Raw genomic sequence first — 11,097 nt, forward strand, 5'->3', positions numbered from 1 at the left:
TCCAAATTAGGAAAGTCTGTCTAGTTAAGTTTACCCCAGTTGTCTTAGAACTTAAAAATATCTCGCTTTCTCGAGTCATGTATGTTCCGTACGCTTTCGTTTCTTAGGCCCAGTAGGTAGAGTAAAGTTCTCCTGATCTATTAGACCCAATAGGTAGAGTAAAGTTTCGCTTATCTCTCAGACCCAGTAGTTTTAAGTTCTCGACCCACAAAAATTGCGTGGCAGCAGCCAACCCTTTTCCAAAACATCCTCAAATACAGTTCCGTAACACCCGCTTCCTCGTGGGATCGATCCTTTACTTCCCTGTGCTAAGTTATAGTATAGTGGGTTGAGCTTTTTTTGAAGGGACAGAGTGCACCCAACGACCCCTTTCTGGCAAGTTTCATGATCTTCTAGCCCATGAAGTCTAGTCGAATCCTCTGGACCTGTTAGATCGTGTGACACATATCACAGTACATATCCTGCACTGCACTTCTGGGACCCTGTCACCCACATATCCCACTCTCGCTCAATCTAGATGCATGAGGGTTTGAAGCTCGCTTTTTATTTTTGCTAAGTGCTGTGTGCACCGAAAGGAATAAGAAGTCTCCTAGGTCCAGCGAACCCACTAGATCACAAGGTCTAGGAACTCACGGATCGTTGGAAGATCTCGGTCGTCGGACACACAAAATATTGCTTCAAAAACCCTCAACCACTTATACTAAAATTAGCACAGGGAAGTAGGGATCGATCCCACAGAGATGAATGCGTAATTAAACATGCTCAAGGATTCGGGACTATTTTTGGGTTGGCTGCTGCCACGCATTTTTGGGTTGAGGAAATTAAACTAACTTGAGTGAAATCTGCTACGCTAACAGCTAGATCTAGGCAGAACAGAAATCATGCACGTAAACTGGAAAACGAGACATTCACTAGATCTAAGAAACTATTACTAAATTACATAGACCTGGGAAATAAACTGACGGTGGGGACCATTTGCTGAAAAGGTAGAGTACGGACGAAAAGCTGGAAAACAACTAACTAAAGTACTAACTAATAGCAACATCATCTTCTTCAATCGATTTGCATAAAAATTCAGTAAAAACAGAGATGGAACGTGAATCGGAAACGAAGCAGACTGGATTTAAAGTAATTTAACGAAGAACAATTAAAAACTAAGCAGATCTACGGCTACTAGACGGAGTAAATTGAGAAGAGAGCAAAAGAGTTCGAAATCCATGCACAACTTGATTCCCCTGTTCAGATCCAACCTCGGATGCTAAATCCACTCCGGATCCAAGCATCCGACACAAACTCCGACCAAAAGTATATCCATAGCTTCAGATTCAACAAACAACCACCGATCAACAACAACAATTCAGATCCACAACCTCTTCCCCAGATCAAGCACAGAATTATCCAAAACAGAGATTAACATTCAACTGCCGAAATAAAACTTCAAACAAAAAAACCAGAATCATAAATCAACACAAGATAACACCAACATGACAAAAACTAAATGCATAGATGACCGATAAGTAGCAACAACCAAATCGACTTCCAAAACAATGAAGTTCGACGGAAATAAAAGTGCAAAAACCGAATTAAAAGCAGATTGTTTCTTCGCCCTCCGAGAGGACGGTGTTACACTGACTTTGCCGAAGATGAACCCCTTAGAAACCCTAAACTATCCCAGAATTCCCATTTACCAAGTGTGTGTGTGAGTGTGTGAGCTAAGAGCAAAAATCATCTCTGGCGTGTGATGCATGCTCCTTTATTTATAGGCGTTGAAGTGGGTCCAGCGAGGTATAAATAGTCTTTGTTACCCTCAGCTATTGACTTCCTTCTTCTAGCCATTCTTTTCCCTTCAGTTCTGCTCACTTTCCTTCATTTTCCTCTGCTAGTCCATTGTCTCCAGCTTTCCCTGGATCTAGCGTCTCCTTCACACACCTGGCTTAAAAACTGCGTTAGACCCAGCAAAATAAAGTATTTTCTCACCACATAACCGATGCATGAAATTAGCCTTATCAGGGTTCAAGAATACCGATTAATCGGTTAGAAAGAAGAAGATTAACATGTAGGTACCTTTTCTTGTCAAAACGAACGATAGAAACGAAGTAGAGACTTGATTCTTCAAAAATCTTGAGGCTCAAACTCTAACTCTTCTCAAAAGATGAAGGATTATTGGAGAAAAGTAGAAGAAAATTGAGAGAGAGAGAAAAAGGAGAGGAGGCGTGTACTTTGGGGTGGGGGTGAAAATTTGAGCTAGGGTTTTGGGTTTTTGGCTTCTTATTTATAGAGTTAAATAGAATCTCTAGGTAAATAAAATAGAATATTTGGGAAGATTTGATTCTCCACAATTGAATAAAGCAAATATTGTGGAGTAGAGAAGAAGAAATAAAAAAAAAGAACTAGGGTTTCAAGGCATGGAAATTTCGAAATATATGGCTTTTATTTAGCCAAGATTTTGTTTGGTATATTTTTCGGAATAGAATAAAATATCACAGAGCAAAATAAAAATAAAAATCCTCCCATTGGAGAAAGGAAATAGGCGTGTAATATAGCCTTTTAATAAGGAATGGATTTTTAATATTAACTAAAATAAGATATGTCAAGATCTCCTTGAGGTATGGTAAGATTTGCTAGAATATTTAATTTTAGGTATGGAAGGAAATCAAATAAGGGATCAATTAAACAATAAAATAATTCTTCCTTCCCAAATAGAGGTGATTTTCGAAAATCACCTAGAGTCAATAGGGTTCGATTTTTCTCATTAAGAAATAGAGAATAATTGGGTTTTGGATTTAATTTGGATAAATATCCCAAGAATTAAATTAAATCCGAAAAAATAGAATTCTTTCTCCAATAAAGTGAAGGGGTCGAAAATCTCAAAATTATGTGGCTATAGTATTTATGGAAATTTTCCTAATATTCTCACTCACCCTTAAACAATTAAATCACCACATAATTCCTTTAATTCAAATATTCACATGCCATGTCATATATTCAACAAGTTGACTTTTCAAACTCCAACGCAACCCTAGACACAACTTGGTCATAAGAACTCATGAAATAAATTCATTCATCAATTAATTCACGTCTCCCACGTCTTCAATAAAATTTTACGGCTCTAAAATTAGGGTTCGAAAATCCGGGATGTTACGAAATATCCAACAATCCTCCCCTATTTTAGTGCAATCCTTGATTAACTAAAACAAGTCATCTCAAACATTCAAACTTTTGCATAAATGAAATATCGTAACGATTGAATTCCACATTAGTACATTACACATTCCAAATATTCGAATACCCCGGGTGTCTCTAAGGATTGAACCCTGGAACTCACATTGAATACACGAAGATAATGTACACAAAAGTTTACATAAGAATATGTTCTATCTTGACACTATATTTTACTAGCCTATGTCCTTATCCTTCATAAACATGTCGAAACCAAGTCTCAGCTTCTTGAAGCGGCTAAACTTCATGTTTATATAGGTAGCTCCTTTATTCTTGCACCTACATTTGCAATTTTTCAAAAGAACTATTAAGAATATATACATTCAACCTTCTTAACTTGTAGGTCCGAACACATACCTTGGGACGATTTTCAAATGTGTTCCAATCTTCAAATATTAAGTCTTCCACATTGAATTCTGCATCTAGTGTCATACTAAATGGGAATTGGGTATCTTAATATCAGAGATTTGTAGTGGACTTTAATCCCATCCCTATAGCCGATTTGTGCACAAGATCTCTACTTAACCCTTTGGTTAAATGATCGGCTAAGTTATCATGAGTTCTCACAAACTCCACAGATATCACACCATCCATAATAAGTTCACGAATCATGCTATGTCTAACACCTAAGTGTCTTGACTTTCCATTATACACTTGACTATATGCCTTAGCCAAGGTAGCTGCACTATCACATCTGATAGATATAGGTGATATCGGTTTAGGCCACAATGGAATTTCATATATTAGATTTCTTAGCCATTCAGCCTCTTTACCAGCTGCTGCTAATGCCACAAACTCCGATTCCATTGTTGAATTTGTGATACAAGTTTGTTTCTTTGATGCCCAACATATAGCACCACCTCCAAGACGGAATACCCAACCACTTGTGGAAGAATGATCTTCCATATTGGTGATCCAACTTGCATCCGAATAACCTTCAAGAACGGAAGGAAATCCAGAATAAGTCAACCTATAATCCATGGTTCCTTTTAAGTATTTAAATACTCGATTCATTGCTTGCCAATGGATTAAACTTGGATTATGAGTATATCGACTCAATTTTCCAACTGCAAAGGCTATATCGGGTCTAGTACTAATCATAGCATACATTAGTGATCCAATAGCCTTTGAATATTCAAGCTGATTCACAGCAACTCCTTTATTAGGCACGAGTTTTGCACTAGGATCAAAAGGAGTCTTAACTGAAGAACAATCTTTGAAGTTAAACTTTTCCAACACCTTCTCAATATAATGTGATTGAGAAATGGAAATTCCTTGTTCTCCATGTGTGATCTTAATTCCAAGAATCACATCAGCCTTCCCCATGTCTTTCATCTCAAACTTAGATGACAAAAATTCCTTAGTTTTATCAACTTGATCTTGGTCAGTACCAAAGATCAACATGTCATCCACATATAGGCAAATGATAACCCCTTTACCGGTAGCATCAAATTTGCTATATACACACTTGTCTGCTTGGTTTAATACAAAACCATTCGACAACACCACATCATCAAACTTCTGATGCCATTGCTTGGGGGCTTGCTTTAGTCCATAAAGAGATTTTACCAACTTACAAACCTTATGTTCATTACCAGGCATGACAAAGCCTTCTGGTTGTTTGATATAAATCTCTTCATTTAATTCACCATTCAAGAAGACAGTCTTAACATCCATTTGGTGAATTACAAGATTATGTATAGCAGCAAGTGCTAACAATAATCTAATTGTGGAAATCCTAGCAACAGGAGCATTGATACGCCCGGATTTTGCACTGTTTTAAGGCCATTATTTGGTCCGTTTTTGTTATCAAAATCACTCTACATGTCCATTATTTGCATATTCTATACATTTTGGTATTTTGACGTGTTTTGTGAGAAATGTGCATATTTGAGCCGAAAAGGGGAGTAAAAACGCATAGTCGGAAATCTGGAGTCGAGACGGCGACCAGCGACCGCCGCGAAGTTGTACGGCGACCGCCGGCGCCCGGCGGTCAGAGCTATGTGGCGGCCCGCCTCGGAAATTTACGCTAGGAGAAGAGTCTCGCCCGGCGACCGCCGGAGGACATGTGGCGGTCCGCCACCGAAGGGTCGAGTCTCTGGACTCCAACGCGGCGACCGCCGGCCAAGGTGTGGCGGCCCACCGGAGAAAGGCGGCGAATCCGACCAGCCCTAGATTTGCTCCAAGATTTACCAAACTTTGAAGATCTTTTCCTTCTATGATGAGGAATAATCTTCCCCTATAAATAGGACCTCAAGCTTCATCAAAAGGAGTTTTCACACAACAAGAACACATTCATAGAGGAAGAGAGTGACTACTTGCAACATTCATAGAGATCAAAAGCTAGAGTACTTCAATTGTGCAAGGAGTTGGAGAAGGATTTCAAGAACATCAAGAACGACAAGGATTCAACCTACGGGTTTTATTTGCTTTAGTTTTATGTTCAAATTGTTTTCCCTTCAATCTATGTTTTTAGTTTATTCAGTCATGTGTAACTAAACTCATAGGATTCTAGGGATGTGTTAGTAGCAACTTTGGTTATACAATTCCGTTTTCTATTTAATATCCGTTTTGTTTTTACTTTGTTTCTTCCCTAAGTTAATCATGATGCTTCATAATTGAGTGACACAATTATGTATGATTCAATACAACTTGCTTCATAACTGTGACAGAGTTCTAGCGAGTTAGATCCACTTAGTAGACACTACAGTTAGCTTCCTTTAAAACGGCACTGTTAATTGAGAGTGAGGACTTTTCAAGGGTCTTAGGAGCTTTTTGGAGTTACGTGTTAGGATTGACAACCCTAATGTTAGTAATCAACGTTTGTATCGCATGAGCATAAGCTAGGTGACTCGTCCTTTCAAAGTATTAACTGTGCTAGGGTATTGTAGTTTGGAATTTGTATAACCATAAAAGTGAAAGCACATCCCTGGAATTCCCCTTATCTCTATACTTTTCTCTCCGTGATTTGCTTGCATTTAGTTGTTGTTTTTAATATTTGTTTTCAAAAGTTTCCAAAAATTCTTGTTTCTCCAGATAGTAATTGAGTTCTAGTAGAAGATAGACACTTTGTGTACATCTTCCCCGTGTTCGATACCCGGTACTAACCTTTTGCTATACTATACCTACTCTGTATACTTGCAGGTATTTATAGTGCAAATAAAAAGTGCATCAAGCATAGGTGTCAAAATAGTCAATTCCTTCCTTTTGTCTAAAGCCTTGGATAACCAATCTGGCTTTATATTTGTCTATGCTTCCATCCACCTTCATCTTCGTTTTGAACATCCATTTACTATTCAAAGCTATACAGCCAGGTGGTAAATTAGTCAGTTTCCAAGTACCATTTTGGATTATAGAATCCATCTCCTATTGGATTGCCTCTTTCCAAAATGCAGAATCCTTTGAAGCCATAGCTTCTTTGTAGGTCTTTGGATCATCACCAATAGTAAAACAATATTGATATTGAAAATTTATTTCATTTCTTGATCCTTCTAGTAAGTACAATTGGAAATCATTTCCAAAAGACTTAGCTTTTCTTGCTCTACCACTTCTCCTAGCATTAGGAGGTGTATCAATCACTTTTTCAGTTACACCAGAGTTACTAGACCTTGCAATCATGTCTCCAGGTTTAGATATAGATGTGAATCTATCCTCATTGCCAAAATCTCCCTTGACTCAATAATAGAGTGCACGGATACATAGTCATTGGGTTCTATAACATATAACCTATAACAAGCAGAATTTTCAGAATAGCCAAGAAACACACAATCTATACCTCTTTAACCTATGGTTTTCATTTTGGGGTCAGTTAGTCTTACCACAGCTCGACAACCCCAAACTCTGAGATAACTCAGTTTTGGTGGTTCCTTATGCCAAAGTTCATAAGGGGTTATCTTGTTCCTTTTATTAGGAACTCTATTCAACAAATAACAGGCTGTTAACATAGCCTCACCCCAAAATCCTTCACTTAGGCCAGAATAGCACAACATTGAATTAATCATTTCTTTCAACGTTCTATTCTTTCTTTCAGCTACACCATTTTGTTGTGGTGTATATGGAGCAGTCGTCTGATGTATTATACCAGTAGATTCAAAATATGCTGGATCTTAATACTCACCTCCCCTATCAGTGCGAAGAACTTTAATCTTCACAACATGATGAAGCTCTACACTTTCTTTAAAGATTTTAAATTTATCAAGAGCTTCATATTTTGAATGGCATAAATAGACACAGCAAAATCTAGTAGCATCATCAATAAAAGTAACTACATACTTTTTATTACCAAGTGATGGAGTCGAATGAAAATCACACAAATCACTGTGTATAAGTTCTAATACCTTAGTAACTTTATTGACATTCTTATTGAAAGGTTGTCTAGTTATTTTAGTTAACATGCAAGTTTTACACTTTTCATTGTTCAACTCAAATGCTGGTAATAAACTCATTTTCGACATCTCTTTCAATCTCTTGTAATGTACATGTCCAAGTCTAGCATGCCACAATTCTGATTTACTAGCATGATTACTAAAAGTAGTAGAAGTCATGCAAACAGAATTATTAATAAAAGAAACATCTAGATTCAACCTAAACATACCACATAGATAACCGAATCCAATAAAAGTACCATGCCTTGACAGAATGTATTTGTCACTTTCTAACACTTGTTTATAACCACAATTATTCAACATAATACCAGAAACTAAGTTCTTACGAATACCAGGTACATATACAACGTTATCTAACACTAAGGAATTTCCAGAAGTAAATACTAGGCTAACGAATCCTATTCCTTTGAAGATCCATCTTTAATTGGTTTAAAATCCTTGAACCATTGACGATCCTTGCATACATGACATGTTGCACCCGAATCAATCCACCATGAAAGATCATCATCCTGCACATAAAATGCTTCAGAGATTATTGATGCATAATAGTTCTCAACAGAATGATCATTAGATACAGAAAACGAACCTGATTGCTTTTCAGGATCCTTGGATCCACTTGAACCAGCCTCGTTTTTACCTTTTCTTCCACCCTTTCCAGACTTACAATCCTTCTTGAAGTGCCCGGATTTGCCACACTTCTAGCAAGCAGTTTAGGCTTCTTATTCCCATCCTTACTGTTATTCCCTTGAAATTTCCGTTTCTCTTTACCAGCCTTTGAGGATTCACCCTCTTCCACCATGTTCACAGAAGAACCAACCATGTTTCTAGCATTACCAACAGAGCCTTTTTCCATATCACGTATGGACTGTTCAATTTGGAAATCACTTCCAAGTTCGACCAAGTTCAACTCCTCCTTCTTGTGTTTCAGATTATTTTTACAATCCTTCCAAGAAGGTGGCAGTTTATCAATAATACTAGAGACAGAAATGGATTCATCCATTTTCATATCATATTGGGAAAATTGTCCCAATATCCTCAACAATTTGTTGTATTGTTCCATGACAGGCCTCGTATCAACCATTTTATAGTTAATAAAGTTACCAACAAGAAATTTCTTGCTAGAAGTATCTTCTGCCATATATTTGGCTTCGAGGGAATCCCACAATTCCTTAGCAGGCTCAACATTTTGATACACATCAAATAGAGAATCAGACATACCGTTTAAGATGTGACCACGACATATGTAGTCATCGTTCTCCCACTTCATCCGCCTCCTCGTCTGTTCCAGAGTTTCATTTTCGTCAGCATGACCTTGAGATTCGTCAACATGAAATGCATCCTGGCCACATTTATCCAACTTCGCGAAACCTTTCGTTCCTTCCTTCACTGTTTCCTTGTTCGACATTTTCAGATTGATTTGATCTTAAGATTTAGAATATTGAACAAAACGGAACGGATAATCTGAAAGTCGTGATGAAATCACTTTCAGATCAAATCAATTTCGGTGGTTCTTCCAAAATATTTGATCGGATAAATTCAGAGAAAACAGAACTATCTAATGTTGATATCTGAGAAAAAGCGTACAGAACCAAACAACAATCGATCAGATTTAATAAGATGAAAAATCGCGTTTCAACAAGATGAACAAGTGCGCCTGTTAATTTCACAGCTCGACCCCAGCTAGGGGCTGCCGCCCCTTGGACCCCGCTACCCAGGGGCGCTGCCCCCGGACCCCGTTCATCTAACATCATAATGAATTCAAATAAGTGTGCACTCCGCACCTCCAGACTTATATGATGTCTCATTATGACAATACTGATCAATCAAGTTAATCCAATTACACTAAATATCCAACAGAGGAGGCACACAAAAAAGCACAGAAGAGCAGAGAATAGTTCATAATGGTAACGACGTACCGTGGCAGTGATATCTGCTGCTCTTGGCTGTACTCCCTTGAGGCCTACAGCCCTGTGGAAATGATGAACATACATTTCTTAATAGTATTCACTTAGAAACCATTTCATTTTGAGGCCACTTTTCTGATCACAATAAGTTTGCACTTGTTTACAGTAAGAAATATAAGATACCAACCGCCATGAGGAGCATCTGAATATGAACTTGGATCCATAGGGTCTAGTCCAGGTCATCTTCGTCATTGTATGCACGCTTCTTATAGCTTTTCCAAGGCGGGGGTTTCGTGTCAACTCCCTCAGAATCATACTATCATTTTGACAGCAGACAATATTGCATCAAATTCATAACCGCTCTAACATGCAACTTACTGACTGAAGTGAAACAGAGGTATCACTCACTTGCAACTTACTAAGCAGCAAAGAATATACCAAATGATAATATCCAATTTTAAGGACGTATAAGACGATATCAAATTGCTTGATTATGACCTATACATTGAACCATAATTTCATGTGTTCCAACTTTTAATCCACAAAGAGACATTGATGTATGCAGTCCTTTTCCCATGGATAAAGAATCATACTCAGGGGCAAATTTTGAATTGAGTTGATTGAGCATCCGATCTCTAGAGTTCGAAATCCCAATCCAATATGAAGACACAATGAAGGAGACACCAGTCAGTGGGTAAGAAAACGCAGATGAGACTCAGACTAACTCGACAAACTCACAACAAACATCGATAACATATAGTGATACGAGTTTATATAGGAAGAGCCTTATATAGAGCATCTGAATTTGGTCCAGGCTCGTCATTAAGCTCGGCATTCTTTTGGCTTTTTTGTGATGATACAGATCAAGCCTTCTCAAAACATTCTAGTGAATACAACTTTTTGATGGAAATATTCTTAGCACTGTGTAGCATGACAAGCACCTCCACCAGGTACGCCATTTCCATTCCCTATTTCCAGATTGACTGAAAGTAACTTAAATTAGAGCATTAATCATTAGAACAGCCATACGAGAGAACTATAATTCCGACTATGGTTAATTACCTTTGGAAGTGCGATCGATCACGGCTCATTCCACCATTTGATACTCAGTTTGAGATCGTCGTTGCCGTTTTCAGATTGCTCCTCTACAATCCTTTCTGCTGAGGCCACTGCAGATTTGGTGCAATTTGTTAACTCAATTAATTTGAGTGTAAACAGAGATGGCAGAGTCTAGGGAAATTGGTCTCATCGGCTCTCCAACGCAAAAGATTCAAACCTACAAGATATAAAAACTGCAGTGAGTGGAACACATCTCCATCTTCTAAATCCCACTCTTCATCACAAGTCTCCTCCTCGCTTTCAAACTCATCTCCATTTGTTGCAAACTTGCAGCAAATTATCCTAAGCACTTCCAGATTATGTAGTGCACACAGAGTCCTTAACACTCCTGAGTTTGTTTCACATCGAAACAAATTAGTTTTCTAATTTTACAAGGAAATATAACTCTTGAACAACGACCGGAACCGTCTCGAGAGGATATAGTTCTCATAAGATTGCATCTTAATATTTCGAGCTTGTGAAGATGGCTT

The 11,097-nt window shown here is 38.0% G+C and overlaps 1 pseudogene; it reads right to left on the bottom strand.

Annotated features, from left to right (window-relative positions):
- LOC125220687 overlaps positions 1-10,467 on the bottom strand; it is a 15,961-nt pseudogene extending 5,494 nt beyond the window's left edge.
- Positions 10,468-11,097: the final 630 nt, after the last annotated feature.

The sequence above is a fragment of the Salvia hispanica genome, chromosome 4 (assembly GCF_023119035.1).
Source record: "Salvia hispanica cultivar TCC Black 2014 chromosome 4, UniMelb_Shisp_WGS_1.0, whole genome shotgun sequence".
NCBI lineage: Eukaryota > Viridiplantae > Streptophyta > Magnoliopsida > Lamiales > Lamiaceae > Salvia > Salvia hispanica.